The sequence below is a fragment of the Megascapheus bottae genome, chromosome 12, assembly GCF_031878675.1.
Source record: "Megascapheus bottae isolate mThoBot1 chromosome 12, mThoBot2.hap1, whole genome shotgun sequence".
Lineage (NCBI taxonomy): Eukaryota > Metazoa > Chordata > Mammalia > Rodentia > Geomyidae > Megascapheus > Megascapheus bottae.
In genome coordinates, this window is record NC_143520.1 from 32,208,707 (window position 1) to 32,232,575 (window position 23,869).

Here is a 23,869-nt window from a genome sequence, read left to right on the forward strand (position 1 = left end):
CTCAAAAGACTAACATACAGCTCCCCTATGACCCAGCAATTCCACTACTTGGCATTTACCCAATCATCCAGAAACAAGGACATACTAAATCCACTAGCACAACAGTGTTCATTGCAGCACTATTTACCATAGCAAAGATATGGAACCAACCTAAATGTCCCTCCATTGATGAATGGATCAACAAGATGTGGTATTTATACACATTGGAATTCTATGCTTCTGTCAGAATGAATGACATTGCCCCATTTGTTAGGAATTGGAAAGACTTAGAAAAAATCATATTAAGTGAAGTAAACCCGAGTCAAAGGATCTTAGGCTCAATGGTTTCCCTCATTTTTCATAATCAGTAGAAACGTTGGGCTCTCCTAGCAGAGATTTGCAATAGAGCAAAACCTTGATACATAAGGTCATATAGTATGACACTAAATGAAAGGACCTCTAGGATATAGAAACAAAAGCCATATAATGAATGATTGTTGTCCTTAATGTACTATGTCATCTCTCATCTCATTTGCTGTCCCTTGGTTATCTCATATTGTTGCAGTATCTTGCTTTGTTATCTGATATATCGGATATATTTGCATTTGGTTATTTGAAATTGGATAAAAAAGGGGGGAAAACAAGATGAGGGTGGGAGTGGGGGAGAGGGAAATGGGGACCAAGACATGTGAAAGGGTATCAATATATGTGAATTAATGCACCTTCTATCTGGCAAGTAACATGTAACCCTTCTAGTAATTACAAGAAAAAGTATATGTAAAAAAAATAAAGTTCGTATTTTTTTAAATTTAACTCCAACTGAGCTTCATGATGAAAATCCAGAGTTGATACAGTAAAACCCCAAAGATAGTATTATAAAGGCCTTCTATAGTTATCAGATAAACAGAGAATGAGAGAAAAAGAGGACAAGCATGGAGAAAAAAAAATGTGTTTCCCAAAAGCTCTTTTTGAAAATTACTTGGAGACTTAGAGACACTGTTGACTTTAATTAAGTGCTCATTAGATTGACAAACTTTTTTAAAAAGGGATCCTGCTTGTCATGTGGGTTTTCCTATGCTCTCCTGGCTTTCTCTTTAAATTAATTTAGAACCCTTTCAGAATAGCTTTGTTTATTCAAGGGAAATTACTTGTAACCCTTCATATAATTCAGACAGGTTTCCATGTCCTGTGGTTACTGCCTTATTATTTTTAAACAGTTTTATAAATTTCACTGAAATCTCTTTATTCTTCTCTGCAATGTCAGAGTTTTCTCAAATTGGACTCGTTTCCTCTGATACCAGTGGGGAAATAACATGTAATCTTCCAAATCTCCAGAGTCAGACTTCAACCTAGACATAATTGAATAAGTAGAGTACTGGAGACTGTGATTGTACTCAAACAAACAAATGAACTATCTTTTCAAGCACTCATGTCAACAGAAAAAAAAATAGTTCAAGGAGTGATTTTTATAGTAGCATGGACATATTAGTATCATCTTCCAAATGAACATTTTCTTTTAAAGTCATTATGACAGAAATTAGTCTAAAGCAGTCTCAATTGATCAAGACCCTAAGAAAAAAATATTAACCTGCTTTGCAAGTATTAACAGTGAAAAAAATAACTTCCAGTCTAGCACAAAAGTGATTTTTTTTGTAAAAACTGCTACATTAAAACAATCACAACTGATTCCAAGAGGATAGCTTAATGCTAGAGTGCTTGCCTAACATGTACAAAGCCCCAGGTTCCATTCCTCAGTACCATATACAGTAAAAGCCAGACATGGTGGGTGTCAAGGCTCTAGCCTTGAGAAAAAAAATGCAAGGACAATGCTCAGGCTGTTTGTTCATGCCCTGGGACTGCCAAAAAAGAAAACAAAATAAAATAAACTATTACAATTAATTATCCATCCTGTGGATTGTCTTTCCTTGATTTTATTTTCATTCATTTTAGGATAAGAAGATGTGGTGATCATTACTATAAAATGAAGGAGTTTAAAAATAAAATGAAGCAGGTATGGTAGCTACTCAGGATGCAAGATCGGAGAATAGGTGTTCAAAGCCAGTTCAGCACTAAAGAATATGAGACTCTTATGTCTAATTAATCAGTAAAAAACAGGAAGTGAGTCTGTAGCTTTAGTGGTAGGGCAATAGCCTTGAGCTGAAGAGCTCAGAGACAGTGCCCAGGCCCAGAGTTCAAGCCTCATGACCACCACCACCACCACCAACAGCAACAGCAACAAATGAAAGAGTTAAAAATACAAGATTTAGAAACCATGTATCTATATATAAAAGTTTCTACCATCTATCTGTATGTATATAAATATATATAAATATATACATATGTGTGTATATATATATATGTATATCTATCTATATATAGGCAGAGAAAGAGAATGTCTTGTTTATACCTATTTCTTTTAGATTCACATTAGTATTAATTTGAGAGTAAATGAAGTATTTGAAACAAGATCATATTTTCACATGACAGAATAACATTTACCTTGGCATCATGGGATTTCCTGACTATATAGTAGCAGTCCTTTTGTTCTTAGCAATTTTTTATTTAGTTCAGAACCATATCACTATTAGCAATCAAAAGAATTATTAATTTAAATCTGAAAAAAATAAATTTATGTTATGGCACCAGCTATCAAGCTAGCTATTCAGGAGGCTAACATATAAGGATGCCTGTTGAAAGCCAGGCTAAATATCTCCAATTAGCCAACAGAAGGATGAACTAGAAGTGTGACTCAGTAGAGTACCAACTATTAGCTGAACTACCCAGTACACTAGGCTCTGATTTCAAGCCTTAGTATCATCACATGCACATAAAAATAATAAGAATGATGAGAGTAAATATTTTTCTCTTTTTATTTAGCAATATGGAGAATGAATTCAAATCAGGACATTTTGCCTGCTAGAGGATCTCTCTATCACTTAACTCATGCTTTCAGCTTGACTATTTGCTCGTTATTTGGAGATAGAGACTATTAACTTTTAGACATGAAATGACCTCTGGAGTCATGATTATCAGGAGTAACTCAGATTACAGGATAATTAACCATTGTCCAATGAAAATTAATGTGTTATAATTTTATAATGACTTCTTTCCAACTAACCACCCAAATGTTGAGAGTACAAGTGTGGCTCATATGGTACAGAGCTCTCCCAGTGCAATGGCCTGGGCTAAAATATAAAATCTGACAATATAAAAGATTGACTAAGATAGAGAGCAAATTAACTTTCCCAAGAACATGAGATGGCATACGAATTAGGAAATTCATGTATTTTTCCCCTGAAGTAAAACTCATATCCCTTTTATGATCCAAGAATTCAACAGTTAACTTCTAGGTATTTAACAAAAGACATGAATGCATGTGACTTTAAAAAAAAAAATTGTGCCCCTCCTGGGGCTTATACTCAGGTCCATAGCTGTAACTTACCTTTATTTATTAAGGCTAGCACTCTAAGACTTCAATCAAAGCTTCAGTTCCAGACTTTTGTTAGTTGATTGAAAATAAGAGTAAAAGACACTTTTGGTTTTTTTGGCCTTCTTGACTTCAAACATGACACTCAGCATCTTTAGTAGATAGGATTACAGAGATGAGCCATTGGCACCTGAAAAAAATCATGTTTTAAAATAGAATTTTACTTTTAACAATGGCTTATACCAATTTCAATCAAATTAACTCTATGTTGTAACAAAGTGTTAAACTGCTATTTAACATTAGAACAAAAAAGAAATCAAGTCATTTTTATATAACTTATAGTAAACATGAATTTATAATATGATCCACTTAAAATGTGTAGGGGTGCATTCTAGATCAAAGATTGATTTAAATTTTAATATATTATAAACACAATTAAATTGGTTTTCCTTTTTATGTATTTTATATATTGACCTTATATATATATATATATGTGGCTTTTTGACTTATTTCATTAATTGTAGTCATTTTATATTTGTGTAAAGTTAGTTACATTGTAGCCAAAATTAAACGTACAGTTTACATTTTAAAATTATTTTTATATATATTGCCATAAAAGTAAACAGTTCAACAACATATTTGGTGCTTAAATTTATTTTTAAAATTTCATTGCTCAAAGTCAGTATCTTAAATTTCTGATTCATGAATCTGGGTAATTTCATGAACACAAATTCAGAATTCACAATGCCTTAGGAAGGTCAAAATTTCATTGTCTTGATCTCATATTTCTGTTTTTTTGTTTTTTTTTTTTTTTTGGTCAGGGTACTGTATAGAGGGGTTACAGTTGCATTCTCCAGGTAGTAGGTGCATTACTTCTACACACTGATACCCCTTCTTATGTTTTTGTCCCCATTTCTCTTCTCCCACCCCATCCCAACCATCTTGTTTTCCTCCCCTTTCCCTTTCCTATTTCAAATAAACAACCATTGGGTAAATGCCAAAGAGTGGGATTGCTGGATTATAAGGGAGCTCTATGTTTGGTCTTTTGAGGAATGGCCACACTGCTTTCCAGAGTGGTTGAACAAGTTTACACTCGCACCAACAGTGTAGTAGCAATCCCTCCTGGCCACATCCTCACCAGCATCTGTTATTTGATTTCTTTATAATGGCCATTCTAACTGGAGTGAGGTGGAATCTCAAAGTAGTTTGGACTTGCATTTCTTTAATGGCAGAAATAGTGATCATTTCTTCATGTGTCTGTAGGCCATTCTTATTTTGTCTCCAGAGAAGTCTCTCTTTAAGTCTTTGACCCACCTTTTAATGGGTTGATTGTTTCTTTAAAGATTTGTTTTGTTAGATTCCATTTTTTAGCTGTATATATATATATATATATTTTAGATATGAGTCCTTTGTCTGTTGTATGGCTAGTGAATATTTCCTCCCACTTTGTGGTCCTTCATTTTTTTATTAAAGAATTTATTAACATTGATTTTTATATTATATTTCAAATGACTGTTTCACTTGCTAGCTGTGTCCTTTGCCATACTTAGAAGCTCTGCAGTTTAATGCAGTCCCATTTGTCTAAACTTTCTTTAATTTCTTGTGTTTCTGGGCCTTTCTTAAGAAAGTTTTAACCTGTGCCAAGGAGACATAGTGTATCTCTTATTCCTTCTTGTAAAGTTTTCAGGGTATCTGCTTTTACCTCAAGGTCTTTGATCCATTTGGAATTAATCCTGGTGCAGTGTGACACAGAAGGTTGATCTCATGTTTCTATATCACAGAGTGTCTAGCAACTAGAGTATATGATGAAGAAGTGCTTTGACTATCGTCCTTTTCTTATAATATTTTCATTTTAGAGGCAAATACAGTCCTAGTACAAAAATTAAAAATATTTAAGAAGAAATGTTATTAATATCAGATTCTCAACACATAAGTCATCGATAAGCAATCTTCTACTTCATATCTCAAATAATACTTCTAAATCATTACTTCACATATATCAATCATAACATAGTTTGGTGACTCACATTGTCTGGGGAGTTGGTGCCTTCAACTTAATTTTTTTCATCAGATAAGTAAACAATCACTTGCCCATGCTCCTGCTTGCTTAGCATTATTGCCTTAAGAAGGCATTTTGCCTTCCTAATTAGCTTAGACTCTTAATGTTTAAGTCATAAGATTTCAATCCTATCTGCAAATGTGTGCATTTTTGTATTCTCACACAGACTTCAAAAATTCCAGGAAGTAAAACAAAACAAAACAAAACAAATCAACTAAATATGAAGCTATCAGATAGTGCACTTGTTCTATATGGAATTAGGTAAAGATAGGTTCATATTCATGTTTTACTCATATTTTGCTACCAAATATTGAATTTTTATACTTCTTTTTGGATTATAGACTAATTATTATTGAGTTTTTCTCGCTTTATAGTTCAGTGTCTCGCCACTGTTTTCCCGCTTTATAGTTCAGTGTCTCGCCACTGGCTAAAACACCCAGATCAATCTCTTTGTGGCCCATTGTGTCCAACACGTAGCTTCAGTCTAAGAAAATGTCACTGTCTGCCTTTGCTTTAGGTGAAAACGGGAAGGAAGTTTAGATGAGATTTCCATACTGATAGCTACCACTGTAGGAAATGGGCTAGAGGTGGGTAATAGCTTCTACCAACATGCCTGGTAGACAAAAAAGGGCCCGTTTTCCATAATTCACTCAAACTCCAAACAGCAACTTAATTTTCTTTCAGTTTTCAGTTTGAGATGCACGGCAGGGATCTCCTCCCCAAGCAAAAGGCAATATGAGGTGAGAAGAAGAGCATGCTGCCAGCACAGGTATAGGCCTGCATAATGGAGCTGTGGCACTCAGAAAGAGGCTTTTCATTTTAACAACTGTGATAGTGAGGAAGAAAGCATAATGAAGATGGCATAATTGAAGGGGGAGAAGGGAACATTAACCGTGCATCTAGATGAAGACATGGAGGCTCATTTTGATGTCCTTGTTTGCTCAAGCATTAGAGCTGTCTCCCAGGTCAAGAAACTGAGAAAGGTTAGCATCTACATCACCACCAATGACTGAATTCTTAAAAAGTTTGTTTTCGTTTATTTTTAATTACATGGAGCCATCATTTCTTGCAACACATTTTCTTATTTCCTTATGCATGTGGAGCCGGCAATACTGGCCTCCAGAAAATGATTTAAGTTATACATGGGCCTGAAGGTGCCCAAACATATATATATATATATATATATATATATATATATATATATATATATATATATATTTTGATGCATCTTTCTTTGTCACTCAAGAGCTCCTTTCTACATAGAATATTTTAAGCAGAAAAATTGAAACTGCAAAACAAAATACTATGAAACTGACAATATAACAACAGATGAAAGGAAAAAGAAGAGATTTGAAGAGAGCAAGATGAACAGGTAATAGGCATGAGAATGCAAACACTTTATAGAATTTTGCCATCACTTAAAAAATGCTAATATAGTGTCTTGAACTCAGGGCCATGTACTCTTTTTGTTCTTTTTTTTTTTTTTTTTTGCCAGTTCTGGGCTTGAGCTCAGGGCCTGAGCACTGTCCTTGGACTTTCTCAAGGCTAGAGCTCTACCACTAGAGCCTCAGCCCCACTTCCGGCTTTTTTCTATGTATGTGGTACCGAGGAATCGAACCCGGGTCCTCATGCATGCTAGGCAAGCACCTTAACCACTAGGCCAAACTCCTGGCCCCAGGGCCATGTACTCTTAAATGGATTTTTTGCTCAGCGGTGGCACTCTACAATTTGGGCTATACTTCCATTTATGGTTTTTGTTGCTCAATTGGGTTTAATAGTTTCATAGACTTTCTTTCCTGAGATGTATTTGAACCTAGATAGTCAGCTCTCACCCTCCTTTGTAGCAAGCTTGAACAACAGGTCCTGCTTTCTTGCTTCACTGTAGCAAATTACATGTAAATTTAAAATCACTAAAAGTTATAGGCAATTGCTGATGTCAAATAAATTTAATTCAGAAAAGTAATCTGACCAGGAATACATATTATGATTGAGCTCTTATTTATAAAACAAAATTATAGTCAAAACATGTTCATTTAATTATCATATTCATAAAATACTTTGCTGAATAGCAATTCCTTTGTACAATTACAGGTAATAAAATACTTATATAATTCTCAACGAAAACAGATATAAATAAAATATGTCTCATAGCATTCAATTGAAGAGCTGTAGCTAATTATTTGTTTCTGACCAATAGGTTTTCTGAACTTACCAAATTTCCAACATTTCTTTAGAAAAACAAACAAAACAACTGAATGCACTGTAGACTTCACTGATGTCAAAGAATTCCTGAGGCAAGTTGAATAAGAATAAACAACCTGTCTCTCAAAGAAAATGATATTTGTGTTCTTACCTACAGGAAGTTCATGAAGAACCCACTGAGAATAAGAAAGTCACTGTTTATTTTAGTAAGATTCTTATGTCTTTGACTCTCGATCAATATAATCCCAGAATAGGTTACTAAGGTATTGAGGCTTTGCTTGATTCAATAAACCCCAAGTTTCTTGACCCTTCCCATTGTTTAAAGAAAGGTGAGCAAAATACTTTTAAAAGAAGGGCTTATCATTTTCTTAATGCCTTGAGAAATTCTTCAACCACACTTTAAAGGTATATGGATGCTTTTGAAATGCATTATGTTCTAATCTAGCCATAGGCAAGAAAGAGCTTTAAATAATTCCTTTAACCCTGAAAAATCAATGTAGACAAAAATATGGAATTCATGTAGGCTCATGAAGGTAGCAGTAATCTAATACTATTATGTAATTTATATATATATGTGTATGTATAAGTATTTATGTAAGTATACATATACATGATTATATACTAGAATTTCACATAAACATTTCACATGTATAGTTGAATTTTTTCCTATCTACAGTTTTGTTAATATGCCTGTATATATGTAATTATTAATTCATCAATAAACAATATTCTCAGTATGTATTGCATCAGTGCTTTATACACTTTCAGAAATATGTGATTTTTTTGTGAATTTAGGTATTAATAATCTTGGTATCTTATAATTTGGAAGATCTCATGAGATAGAGTATCTGAGAATTGAGGAGGAGTTGACTTTACTTAAAACTCAAAGTAATGAGCATCTAATTCTTATTTTAAAGTATAGGAACTAATTAATAAAACTGTTAATTATACTGTTTAACATTTTTATAATATTCTAGTCCTGGGAATTTAGTAAACCATATGAGTTATATAAAATTTCAGAACTATTTAGTTAGAGGTTCATTTTCCAAATTCTTATGGTTTAAAATTGATTGATAAAATAATTTTATCATTTGCTCAGAATGTTTTGTGCATCAAACAATATACCATACACTTTGGACAACATTTCATGTTAACAATTCTAGATCTATAGAAAAATTATATGTGCTATTCATAACAATAGTTTTATAATTTATTGTATATATATGTCATTCAATACCTTTGGAGAACATGTAGCTGTAGAGGAACTGTGCTTCATATATATAAATTACATTACTCCATGAATGAGTATCAGACTTATCATATAATCATTCTTTGAATTCTCTACAAAATTTAAAATCTGTCCTTATACATAAGTTCTGATCAATTTCCCTAATCTCATCAATAACACTGTCACAGTAGATGTCTGATTAACTTAACAATACTAAATAATTTTTTTGCCAGTCCTGGGGCTTGAACTCAGGGCCTGAGCACCATCCTTGGGCTTTTTTCTGAAGGCTGTGCCGCAGCACCACTTCTGTCTTTTTTATATGTATATGGTACTGACAAATTGAAACCCAGTCTTAAAACATGTTAGGCAAGCACTCTACCACTAGGCCAAACTACTGGCCCCAATAATGTTTAAGTAACAAGGATGTTTCATATATTTATATCAAGTTCTACAATGTGTATCCAATATCACAGATATACAATATAGATCATTTACTGAAAACAAATCAGATGGGAAAATTATTAATGTATTATATATCTGGGGAGAAAAAGAAAAGCCTGATTGATGTGTAACTCATGGGATATGCTTTTGAAACGTACACCACAAGGGTTTCTATTCCTAAGTCCCATCCACAGGAACTACTCTGGCTAAGTGCCAGATATTTCCCATATTTGAAGTTGCAGTAGACTCATTGGCTGTAGCCATAATCAAAACAGACCAAATCCACACCTTCTTGAGCATCTCATTCTAATAAAGATGATTAGTATTATGGTACTTGGGTAAGATATCCTAGTTAAAGCAGATACAGGAACTTCCCCAACTCTCCTCACTTATTACAATTATGCAGGGAAGTCAATTGGACGTGATGATCACATCTCTTAAAAAGGCTTGCAATTAATATTTACCAGATATTGAAACAAATATACAAAAATAATGATTCCCAAACTTCCACTTGAACAGTTGTGAAGGGTGGTATGCCAGTTTCATCCAGCAAATGCCAGGGTGATAGATAAATAAATACCCATGCAGTATTATATCATAATCTTCTGAAAACAACATAGGATGAGTAATGAGTTTAACAGGAATATATGGTTAAACTGAAGATGTCTTCCCAATCTTTTACTTACTTTTTTTTTTTTTTTTTTTTTGCCAGTCCTGGGCTTGAGCTCAGGGCCTGAGCACTGTCCTTGGACTTTCTCAAGGCTAGAGCTCTACCACTTGAGCCTCAGCACCACTTCCGGCTTTTTTCTATGTATGTGGTACCGAGGAATCGAACCCGGGTCTTCATGCATGCTAGGCAAGCACTTTAACCACTAGGCCAAACTCCCGGCCCCTCTTTTACTTACTTTTATAGAGTTATATTGTCCCAGGACTACATTGGCAGACAGTCTGTAAGATGCAGATAATAAGATACAGAAGGCAGTAAGTTAAAATACTCTCAGGCATTCATTCCTGTCTTTTGACGAGAAATCACATGACTATTGTTTTCCAATTCATTCTCCATGCATCTCTACATCCTGTACCCAGTGAAAGTGCTCTCATGGGGTTCCAGCTTCCCACATTGGTAGACTGAGGCTTTAATTGTAGCCAATTAAAAGTTACTATCACCATGTATCTACTTCCTTCTTCCTTACTGAGGTGCAGATATATTTCCAAATATTGTAAAATCTCTATCTCTGAGCATTTCCTGAGAACCTTACATAAGAGAGAAAATATGACAAGTTATAAGCAAATCATGTGTTTTACGGTATCTTTTTTATTTGCATGTATTTTAATACACATATCTGTGATGTATAAGAATTATCTTTCATTTCCTCATTGATATCAGGATTAGCTGTATTTATTTTTGTGTTGAATTTTATGGGACATATATAGAAGAGACCTATAGTACCTCCAGGAGACAGTGTATAGTCCACCAGTAACAGCCACTATAGAGACCATTTATTTTCATTTTCCTCTTCCAAATTGATCAACAGTGTCCCATATACATGGTCCTCATTGTCCTGAGTTTTAAGAAGAAAATTACATACAGCTGAGCATAACTCTCTGACCCAAATGGATACAGAGAATATAAGAGACTCAGTTTTGGAAGTTGTTGGTTTTTACAGCAGAGCCTAAAATTTGCCTTTTTGAAAGAGCTAGTGATTGGTTCTATAATATAAAATAGTGAGGAGGAGAAAAAGACTGTTTAATTTGGCTAGGGGAAGAATCACCAATTGAAATGGAGTTTGAATCTCTCTGATTATTCTGATGATAGCTGAGAAAAGCTGTAAGCTAGAACAGAGAATAAGTAATGTAAATACCTAGAGAAATGCACTGAGAAGAAAGTGGTTCAAAGGCCTTGTTGATATAAATAGAAAAATATTGCTTGACCACATTCAAAAAAAGGTGGACATTTGTCAGAGATGAAGAAAGTTACAGAATATGTAAATATCAGCTTTCTCTTTGAGGAAAAAGGAATGCATTGGGGGTTGTAGTTAATAAAGAGAGGATGAAAAGTTCTGGATATATTTTGAAGTTAAAATGACAGATTTGCTGACAGAATGAATGTGGGTTATATGAAAAAGAAAGATGTCAAGGATCGCTCCTTTTTGACCTGAGCAACTGGAAGGACAGAGTTGCCATTTCCTGAGAGACCAAAACTGTGAAAATTTCATAAAGCTGGTGCGCCTGTCAAATTTCTTTGCTCATTTTCCTTATATTTCCTTCATACTTAATGTATTTTCTCACTTTTGTGTTTACATGCTTACTCTCTTATCTCCAATTATATAAATGCTATTGAATCTTCCTCATCTGACTCAAAGCTACTCCCTCCATGAAGATTACTACATAAGAATAATCATCATTGGCCAGGTGTGGTGGCTCACACCTATAATCCTAGCTATTCAGGAGGCTGAGATCTGAGGATTGTGGTTCAAAACCAGCCAAGGCACTAAAGACTGAAAGACTCTTATCTCCAGTTCACCACTAGAAAACCAGAAATGGCACTGTGACCTCAAGGGATAGGGCAGTACCCTTGAGCTGAAGAGCTCAGGAACAGCACCTAGGCCCAGGCCCACCTTAGATCAAATCAATCGTTTTTTCCTATTGTGTGTGTGTGTTTTAAAAATAGTTTCTCAGGTTTAATAAAATCATTACTAATTTTTACACACTTATTCTGTGTCAAGTTTATATTTTCTTCATCCTTCTTCCATATCCCTTATCATAGAACATACTTAATCCTATAACAAATCTAAATACTAAGGTAAACAAGGAATTGAAAATAAAATAGTATTTGTAGCTTGTATTCATATTCTAATTTACTATTTAGCTACTTGAGTCTCCTTACTTAGTCAGGAGTAAGTGAGCCTACAAGCCAAGAAGCTATGTCTTCATGCTATTGTAAGGTGAATACCTGTCCTCAATCTGCATGTCTGTCTTAGTGTCTTGGCATAAGGTTTAATAGCACATTGTGTTAGTACCAATTACAGCACCAAGTATCCAATTCTGAACAAATAGATTTCTTGTCATCTTCAGGAATAATGGCAACAAAGGTAATAGTGGTGATAAAAACAGAAACTCCCTTCAAATGAGATTTGGGGAACTGCAAATGTAAGCCCATTCAATTCTTTTTATTAATAGAAACTTAGGATCCAGAACAAAACCCTAAGTATCATTTACACATAAATAAAATTTAGCTAGATTTATTTATTATTCTGATATGGCTTTATCAACAGTTCAAAATCCATGTTCATTTTAATGCTGTTAGATATAGTTACTAGAAAGAAGACTTGGTCAGGGATATGGAGCTTGCTGTCTTTCTACATCTTTTTATGAATTTAGAGGAATCTGTTGGTCTTCCTGAATTTTGGTGTCTCCAAACAATGATGGAGTTACACTGAATGGTCAAGAGAGTTACCTGTTTCCAAAAGGTTATTGAATGAGATTGGGCAATTTTATTTTCACAAAGTCTCAAGTGTTACTAAATTCTTCATCATATGCATAATCCATCAATGTTCTCGGTCACTAATTTACTTTCTTAAGGAATTATTTCAGACAAGTATAATGTATACCTAAAAGCTAAAAAAAATGCTCAATACATGCCAAACTATTACTCTTACTAGTCTTCCTTGATGCAGTTAACATATCTATCCTCATTGAAATGCAAAGGAAATTAGGAGGCTGAGATCTGAGGATCATAACTCAAAGCCACCGCAGGTAGGAAAGTCCCTGAGACTTTTATCACAAAGTAATCATCATAAAACCAGAAATGGGGCTATGGTTCAAAGTGCTAGGGTGCTAGACTTGAGCCAAAGAGCTCAGTAACAGTGCCCTGGACCAGAATTCAAGTCCCATAACTAAGAAAAAAACAAGAAAGGTAAAAATAAAATCAAGGGAGACATCAGCATGCCATGATTATTACTTTGTTTACACCATTATCTTCTGTACTTGCAACTGAATCCTTTATTCTAACTTATCTAATTAGCCTAAAAGATATAATTCTTGCCTTTGTGTGTGTACATGTGAGTGCATGTATGCGTGCAATTATTGGTTCCTGAACGCAGGACCTAGGTGCTGTCTCTTAGATTTTTTGCTTAATTCTGGCACTCTATTACAGGAATCATAGCTCCACTTCCAGGCGTTTGTTGGCTAACTGAAAATTAGATTCCCAAAGAAACCCCTGATGAAAATTAGTTTGGTATTGTACACCATACCAATCTGATATGTTTGTCTATAATTTAGAATAGCTCATACAAATCATAAAATGAGTAATGAGGCTATTGTATTTTGAAAGGGAATTTATGTTCCTAAAATAAAGGAAGCAAAATCCTTTCATTGGTTAATTCAGAAATGAACCCACAGATTTACTGGAAAACTTCATTAATCCTACTTTTCAGGATACAGGCAGACTGAGCACCTTTGGACTCAGTGGTGACTCATTTAGGGTACTTGTACATGACACAGTCTTGATGTGATGCCAGAAGAACTGCTCACATCCATAACAAAAATTAGAGCAATTCTTCTATGCCACATAGACAATGACTCAGTTGGTTATATTTTTCATTTTTTAAAATACTTGGGAAGCATGTTTACAGGATGGTACTCTGGCTGTGCTTCTAATGAGGGTGATGATATGTGTATGATATTTATGACTTAAGGCTGTGATGAAGCCCTCCCACAAAAGTTTGAAAGAGTCTGAGTTATTCAAACATCTTGCTTCTTGGAACTCTAAGATTTTTGTATATTCCCTCAGAAACCTATGGTTCAACAAATCATGGGATTATATAGCACAAAGAGGCCCTTGAGAGAGCCTCTGGTCCAGCAGTTGATTGTGGATATTTATTTGTTGGAGTTACTTGTGTTTATACCCATATATTTATGTTGGTACTCTCTTTCCATTATACCAGAAGGTCTTTCAAGACTTGCCCTGCTTTTTTTTTTTTAACTCCCTACAGTCCAATAGAATTCTCCAAACCAGTGTTTGAGTACTTCCTCAAAGCCGCCTGTGAAAAATTCCTGTCATATCAGATAACTAGGCAAAATTTACAAGAATAACAAAAAAATCTTTAAGAAAAGACATTAAGCAGCTGATTTATTTTGGTAGGCATCAATATTCAGGTAATATAAGTAAAATGATCACATAACTAAAAGAAAAAGGTAAACCAACTATTTCTTAAAATTATTTCACTAAAGTATTATCATTATTGGTCTACTTTAATTAAGCTTTTTCTCAATTTCTTTTAAACATGTTCTCTGTAGGTGATTTTTCAAGTTTTATTTAAACTCATTGAATTTAAGAACTAAGTCAACTAATTATCACTGATCTTAAGGAACATCTTTACATATTAAGTACAGTCAGAAAATATTATATTTGTGCTTTAAAAAGATTTAATTTGAATTATTTAAAATTTACTCAAATATAAAAGTTGAAATCTGTTATTCAGAAAAAATGATGACCAAAATGCCAGTAATATTAAATACTGAATTTGAAATAATATATTCTCTTTTAATATATATATTTTCATTAAATGAGAATACTGAAATCATTTCAGATAAATGATTAATTCTGGTGAAAAAAATACGGTGATGTTTATCAGTTATCTTTTTTCTTTTCAACATATTTGTAAAAATAAAGAAAAAATACAAATCACAAAAATAATCTTTTATGGAGGTCTACAAACACCCAGCTTGTTATACTCACCTTTAGTGGACAGATGGCAGGTGACAATCTGATCTCAGCCAATATAATCTGTCAAAACAATCTGCCATGAGCAGGTGTCAGATAATCATGTAAATGAACAGATATTTAAAGTAATAAACAAACTCGAATTAGGTCCTAAACACAGGAACTGAACAAGAACCTAAATTTGCAACCTAATCTTAAGTCATGCATATGATATAAAAATTAGCCATTGTTAAGAGAAAAAACTATCTATAGAATTTTCTGTTTTACGTAGCTAAATTTCCCTTTGTGAATACAAGTTTTATGATTCTCATGCAAGTAGAACTCTGATGGCAATATTATGATGTGGAAGGGAAATAAATTTTGTCTTATAATTTTATTTCCTAAATTTCCTATAAAAATATTCAAAATATTTACTATGAAAAATATAAGCATATAAGGCAAATATATCCAATGGTACAATCAAAAATGAATATGCAATCATATACATAAAAACTTCTTTCTGAAATAAATAGTATACGTTATGATTAATATTACTGTATCTTTTTTGTTTTTGTTTTTTTCTCATATATTTTTTATTGTAATTAATAGAAGGGTTACATGATATTTGCCAGATAGAAGGTGCATTAATTCACATACATTGATACCCTTTCACATGTCTTGGTCCCTATTTCCTTCCCCCCCACTCGCACCCCTCATCTTGTTTTCCCCCTTCCCTATCCAATTTCAAATAACCAAATACAAATATTTCCGATATATCAGGTAACAAAGTGAGATACTTTTTTTTGTCAGTTGTAGGTCTTGAACTCTGGGCCTGGGTGCTGTGTCCTTCAGCTCTTCAGCTCAACACTACTGTTCTACCCATTGAGCAACAATGCCACTTCCAATTTTCTAGTGGTTATTTGGAGATGAGTCTCCCAGTGTTTAGTGCCCGGGCTGGCTTTGAACCATATTCCACAGATCTCAGCCTCCTGAGTAATTAGGATTACAGGCATGAGCTACCCGAACAGGCTCTGATACTACTGTATCTTAAAATATACTAAAGATACGTTTGCACACATCGAAATTATATGGCTTATTTAGAACATTAGCATTTACAAATAACACAGTTTAGCAATAATATTTTCAGTCTTTAGAAGCGTTTCTTTTGTTGAGCTGAAATCAACCATTCTGATTTTGATAAAGCGTATCTTGATGTTGAACTCATGTTGCCATTAGTGGCTTGAATGTGGAGCAGGGGCAGTTAGGTGAAATGCCACAGAAAGAACTGCCATCTAAGTTTTCTCTGTGGGAGTTGTAATATTTTTGTCTCTATATAAATTACTTGCTGGTGAGATCTTGCTTACATAAACAAATGCACATTCGGCAGCCATTCTCAGGTGGAAAGACACGGTTTGAAAAGAGCCTAAATGTGACTGGCTCCTAGTACCTCCCACAGAATTGGCCCTTCAGAAATGGCCACATTTGCAAAAAGGAAAGAACTCCTGAAAGAATGTGTTCCATTGGTTTCTGGCCTATCTTCCTAATTAATTGTTATGGCAGTCGCTGAATTCTGAATGTGACTATCCTGGCACTATTTCTCAAAACATTTACACTCCAAAGATTGTCAATGCCACCTAAAGAGTTGTTGATTATATCTTTTCAGCATTTATCATATCAGTGACATTTTCAAAGTAGTCGTTGCAGATTAAAATAATATCAAAGTAAAACATGATATTATAGTATAAATTTTAAGAGCCATTTTGTAAATCTGTTAAATAGCTGATAAGAAAGAAACTATTCTGGGTATATATTGAGGGATGTAACTACAATAATTCTACTTCTGATCCTAGGAAGGCCTTTGGGGAACCCTTTCAACTCATATATGCCATCTTTCAGTAGCAACTGATTCCATAATAAAATAAATAAATACATGCTGGCTCTAACATTAGAGGACATTAAAAATAATAGTTATTCAATCTTTTGTGGAAAGCATTGGGAGGCAGGAAAAAAGATGAAATTGTACTATTTGAGTGACAACTAACTTAGACAAGGACTATTTGGCTCTGGCTCATTAAAGAAAATTAATGTTCATTACTTCTATGAGATTTTTCTTTTAGGTTCAAGACCAAGAATTTAACTCTATATCTGATGCTTTTACACATTGGCTAGCACTCTACCAACTAAGCTAAACCTCCAAGCCCTCTTTAAGCTCTTTTTAAATAATGAAGATGCTACATCATGTTTTATCCCCTCACTTTCAACTTGGCTCCTGTGTGAGAATTTTCATAAATTACTGAAGATCACACAGCACATTGGGTACTTTCCATAAGAAATATCCATAATCCCAAAATAGATGATTCCTGATAATTCGAAGGAAGAGGACAGGGCAGACTCTACCTGAGAACTGTCCAGTCCTAGCACCTGGTACAAATCTATAATACTCATAATACCCATAATACTAAGTAGAATAGAATATTTTGCCTCACTTTAGTTATTAAATAATATTCAGGAAATAGTGTATCATCAAGAACAGAATTTTGAGGATAAGCCTGGGAAGCCTGCGTTCTTTTCCTTGTAATCTTGAACAAGTATCTATTGCTAAATCTACAAAATGGAACATAATATTACTTTGCAAAGGATTTATGAATATTTCATATAATTTATGCAGAATGATCTCCACATCTTATGTCCTTCATAAATCAAAGATATTTCTTTGCACAGCACTAGTGTATTTTTTTTTTGGCTGGGCAAAATAGAAAAGAAATAGAGGGGAAATGTGTTCTCACATTTAAAAGAGAAAAAAAACTTTTGTTATCTATGTTTGTATATTTCATCATTCAAATTCACTGGGAGATTCTTACAAACAGATGTATTAACAGAGTGGTAGACATATCAGAGATGCTTAATAATGAGTTATGATTGACAAATAAAAAATGAAGAAGAATCTGGGCTCTGACTTATCTCATTGGAGTGCCTTTCACATTATTCAGATATAAGAGAAGAAGCTGCTGAATTAGAGGATTCTCTGTATCTTCTTTGATCTAAGTGTTGCCAGGCAGTACTAAAATAGCTGTGGCATGACAAACATTGCTTATAGTTTGATAGACTTTATGTAAAACATTCTATACCCACTTTTATGATTATAAAATAATGCATTTTGTTGCAGAAAATTTAGTTTTATAGAAGGACATAAAAGGAGAAAACAAAGTACTATAATCCCAGAAACTAGAGACATGATATAACTACATGCATATGTATAGTTAATAGAATTTGAGAATTTACATTCTAAAATAGTTAAAAGGATTTCTGAGAGGATCAAATACTTCCTAAAGTACCTTTCTGAACATCATGATAGCACCTTATAGGTTAGATATTTTAACTTAGGCATTGCAAATTGTTTAATTTAGGTTTTTATGTTTTCCAATAATATATTTCATGTTGGTATCAATTGAAAATATCTCTACTTACATATGTGAATATTATTCTTAAAATAAGTAGATTCCTTATTTGATATAAGAATTTTAACCTCACTGGGGATGCTATATTCTGCAGATATGTCAATATCTTATTTGGACTCTTAATTCTCTTAATATTACAAAGCTTTATATGCCCTTTATCAAATATAAATTGTTTTCCTTTAGAGCTCTTTCATTTCAGAGATAAAATGATCATCCCAATTCTGAAATATTACTTATTTTATACTTTCATAATTTGATTAAAGTACTGAACTTGAACTTGACTTCAAAATTTTGCAGTGCATTTCATGAGTTTGGTATTTATTTATTTTTATTTGCCAGTGCTGGGGCTTGAAATCAGGGTCTAGGCACAGTCATTGAGCTTTCTCAAGTTCTACCACTTGATCCACAGCACCATTTCTGAGTTTTTTTCTGGTATGTAGTACTGAGGAATCAAACCCATGGCTTTGTGCATGCTAGGCAAGCATTCTACTACTAGGCCACACTCCTGGCCCTGACATTGGTTTGCATCCATCAAAATTTTAATCAACAGCCTTAATTGTGCTAAATCCTCATATCATCTTTGATTAAACTATCTATCATTATCAATCACTAAATTTTTATTTTATTGGAACCTCTTTTTATTATTAAATTCTGTTCTATTAGTTTATTGACATAAAATCATCTTTCAGGCACTACTTGATTGCTTACTTGTGCATAGTCATGGTCCATAAAGAGTGATCTGTTGATTACTAGCAGAATCTACAAATGAGTTTAAATTGTACAATCATATGTCCTTTGTCAGAATATAATGCTATTCCTATATACAGTAAAGCTTGTGTCAGACCTGTAGAAAACATTTAGTGGTGTGAGTGTGTGTGTGTATGTGTGTGTGTGTGTGTGTGTGTGTGTGTGTGTGTGTGTGTGCATGATTAAGCCTATTCTTGAATTTCCAGGGAGGAGAATATGTTGCAGGCAGGATAATCTGATAAGCTAAATGCATTCATTGGTTCACTGCATTTGTGAGAAAGACACTCAAAAATAAAGTGACCCTTAAATGTTCCTGCTATCATTCTGGTAGGTTAAATTGTAGCATATGTCAACTTTTTGTATAAAACTTCTTTCTCTATGCGGTTTGGTTTCATTAACTTAAGGCCAACTAAGTGAAAGTGTGAAAAATGAAATTAGACACTCATCAAGCCCAAAGAAATCCAAACCTAGGAGCTTACATTCATAGAAAAGATGGTTTTTATTAATATAAGTATATTAAATTAATTTTAAAATATTTCTAATCCAGACTATGAAATCAAAGTTGCTTAGGACTTTCTACAGGATCTAAGAATTTCTTGGTGAATTAACTGGTTTGTTTACTGCTACTGAATCATCAGTATGAAATCAGTGTAACAATAACTAACACCTTACACTTAATGAGTGATTGTTGTCCTTAATGTACTATTTTATCTCTCATCTCTTTTGCTGTCCCTTCGTTATCTCATATTGTTACAGTATTTTAACTGGTTATCTAATATATTGGATATATGCATATTTGGTTATTTGAAATTGGAAGGGAAGGGAGGAAAACAAGATGAGGGGTGGGGGTGGGAGGAGGAAAATGGGGTCCAAGACATAAGAAAGGGTATCAATGCATGTGAAGAAATGCACCTTCTATCTGGTGAATATAATGTAACTCTTCTATTAATTACAATAAAAATATATGAGAAAATAAATAAAATTAAAGAAAACTGTGAAGAAAAAAAGAAAGAATGAAAGAAAAAAATTAAAGAAAAACCTTCCTTCTTGTCTTACCAGCAACACTGCTATTATCACATAATGTGTTTCACATGATAAGCCATTCATTAAAGCATCACCTACTGTTTTTTTTTCCTCCTCAGAACCAGCTAGAACATGATCTGTCTCTGCATGACTTTGGACCTCTGACCTTTTTCATAGCTATTTCCCAGCAACTATAATAAACAGAGTTCACTCGGTTTCTGTAAATCTCTGATTAGGTTTACTGTGGAATCCAAGTGTTCAGCTCAGGCAGAAAAATTAAGGTTGATTTCCAAATATTATGTACAAACTCTAGCTACTAAGCATTCCATAATGAGCACTTTGGCAATTCAAAGCAAATTAGGGTTTCCACGAGGCAAGGCTGACACACCCTTCAGTCAAAGAGAGACGGTGTGCTGTGAATGGAGAATACCCTCCAGAATTTAAAGTCAATCCGAAGTGTTCCACTCGGTGTAATTGTTAGGAAAAAAAATTTCATAGTGCGATTTATTATTGTGATTTTCTATCACTCTTAAACTATCCTGCTTTTGATTTCAATCTTAGTTTATAGATAAAGAGTAATATATTCCAGCCTGGTATAAATGATTGATTCTTTAGAAATAGACATTTGTGGGAAGAGAGATGACTTTTCATGAGAACATCACTGAGTAAGAGTATGAGAGACCCAACAACAGCCAACAACTATTGAGAGCTGGATTAAAAATAAAAAATGACCTTTTTATTTTCATTCATCACAACATCTAATAAAAAGAGCACTGATCAGCCGCGAGTTTGGCCTAGTGGTAGAGTGCTTGCCTAGCATGCACGAATACCCGGGTTCGATTCTCTGTACCGCATACATAGAAAAAAGCCAGAAGTGGTGCTGAGGCTCAAGTGGTAGAGCTTTAGCCTTGAGAAAGTCCAAGGACAGTGCTCAGGCCCCGAGCCCAAGCCCAAGACTGCCAAAAAAAGAAAAGGACTGATCACAAACGGACAAACTAACATGTTAGCGGCTTCATTGTGAAAGGCTAGTTATTCATTATTGACTTAACTACTCTGAAAAATACATATTGTAGAATAGTTGAAAGATAAGTAAGATGTAAAAATTATTACTTGTGTCACACACTTGAAAAATATAAACATATATAGAGATCAAAGAATATATGAAAAAATATATTTAAAATAAAATTGGTACATATATATTTCTATGTATTTGAATATGTATTTGAAGTGAGATTTCAGCATGTTTTGTGTGGATATAGGAGCTGATATCCAGATGCATATATATATACATTTATATACATGCATAGATGTACATTTATATGCATGCATATATAGTGAGAGTGAGTAAAACATAATTTTGCTTTGAAAAACTATAGGAAATTATAATCATAATAAAACAATTGTACGTCTTAATTAACATATATAGATTAAATATTAATATCACTTTAAATACTCTATTGTATTAGTTTACTGTTATCTGTTTTACAATTGTTGTCTCTTTAATGTGTTTTAAGCTTTTTTGTATTGTAAGCAACACTTTAATGGAAATCATTTATATAACTGTCTGATTAGTTCCTTAAAAATAATGGAATTACTGGGTCAATGACTATGTTCTTTGCAGCCTTATGAAAAATGTTACTGCATTATCTCCTAGAAAGTTTGTATTAATTTACCTTGCTCCTGGCAATGCATTAGAATAACCTTTCATTTCTGAGACCAAAATGTATGTACTCATTATCAATTGTTAATTTAATAATGCTAAACCCAAAATATTGCATACTAAGAAATTTGAATTTTTTATATGCTTTTGTCTACTATTCTGTTTTTATTCTTTTTCATTTAGCTGGAGGTTTTCTTTAGATATTATCAATAGCATTCTATTTTCCCACTTGCTACTACTTTGTGACAAAGATTTTTTTGTACTAGTCAATCAGTATATTCCATATTGTCAAAACTATTAATTCACTCATCCTCTAATGGAATATTATTGCTTCCTATTTTTTAAATATCTTTCTCATACAAGTTATCTATATATTTATTTTGGTAATTTATTGGAGCTAAGTTTCTCATGGGCTTGCTTTTCCAGAAAGTTCAAAGCTAGGCTTAGAACAATCCTCGTATCTCAACTTCCCGAGTAACTAGGAGTAAAGGCATAAGCCACTGGTGTCCAGGGGTTACTGAAACTTTGATCAGTTTTAGTCCAAGGTATATGACATGTATATTATATCATCCATAATATATATACTCTATATATTCGTGCTCTGTCTATTCTCTCTCTATATATATATACATATATACGTATATATAGACATAAACAGACAGAGACTAATTGGATATGTATATATATATGTATAGACACTAAAATGAATAGGTTCTTTGTGATATATTTTAATAACATTTCCATTGTATATATTTTATATCAAAAGACATATTATAATATGTTATAATGCATAATATTACCATAATAACTTACTCAGGTTCTCTATACAACCTATGACAGATAATATTTCCAAAGTGTTTAAATCAATTAAGTACAGAAGGTAACTTTGAGATTTTTTTTTTCTTCAAAGAAAGAGAACTATAGACCTATTTCTTTGATGAACATTGCTGCAAATCTTCTCAACAAAATACTGGCCAACCGTCTACAACAACTCATCAAAAAAATTATACACTATGATCAAACAGGTTTCATCATAGGGAGGCAAAGCTGGTTCAACATACGCAAATCAATTAATATAATTCAACACATCAACAGGAGCAGGGACAAAAAATAACATGATTGTCTCAATAGATGCAGAAAAGGCATTTGACAAGATCCAACACCCCTTTATGTTAAAAGCTCTGGAGAAACTAGGAATCCATGGAACATTCCTCTATATTATAAAGGCTGTGTATAACAAACTCAGAGCTAGTATTATACTTAATGGCAAAAAGCTAAAGCCATTCCCTCTAAAATCAGGAATGAGACAAGGATGCCCACTCTCTCCACTCCTCTTTAACATAGTATTAGAATTCCTAGCCAGTGCAATAAGGCAAGAAGCAAGCATAAAGGGGATCCAAACAGGGAAAGAGGAAGTAAAACTTTCCCTCTTTGCAGATGACATGATCCTGTATTTAAAGAATCCTATAGACTCTACTCCCAAGCTGCTTGAGCTGATTCAAAACTTTGGAAGTGTAGAAGGGTATAAAATTAACCCTCAAATATCAACTGCCTTCCTCTACGCCAACAGTGAGAGGAAGGAGGCAACAATCAGGAAAGCAACTCCTTTTGCAATAGCCTCAAAGAAAATAAAGTACCTAGGAATCACCTTAACTAAGAATGTAAAGGACCTTTTTGATGAAAACTTTAAAACCCTGAAAAAGGAAATGAAAGCAGAACTGAGGAAATGGAAAAACCTCCCATGCTCCTGGATTGGAAGAATGACAATCTTGCCAAGGGCTATCTACAAATTCACCATAGTACCCATCAATATCCCAATGTCATTCTTTAAAGAAATAGAAGAGACAATCCCAAATTTCATATGGAATAATAGAAGACCCCGTATAGCAAAAACACTGCTTAGCAGAAAGAACAGCACAGGAGGAATTTCAATACCAAACT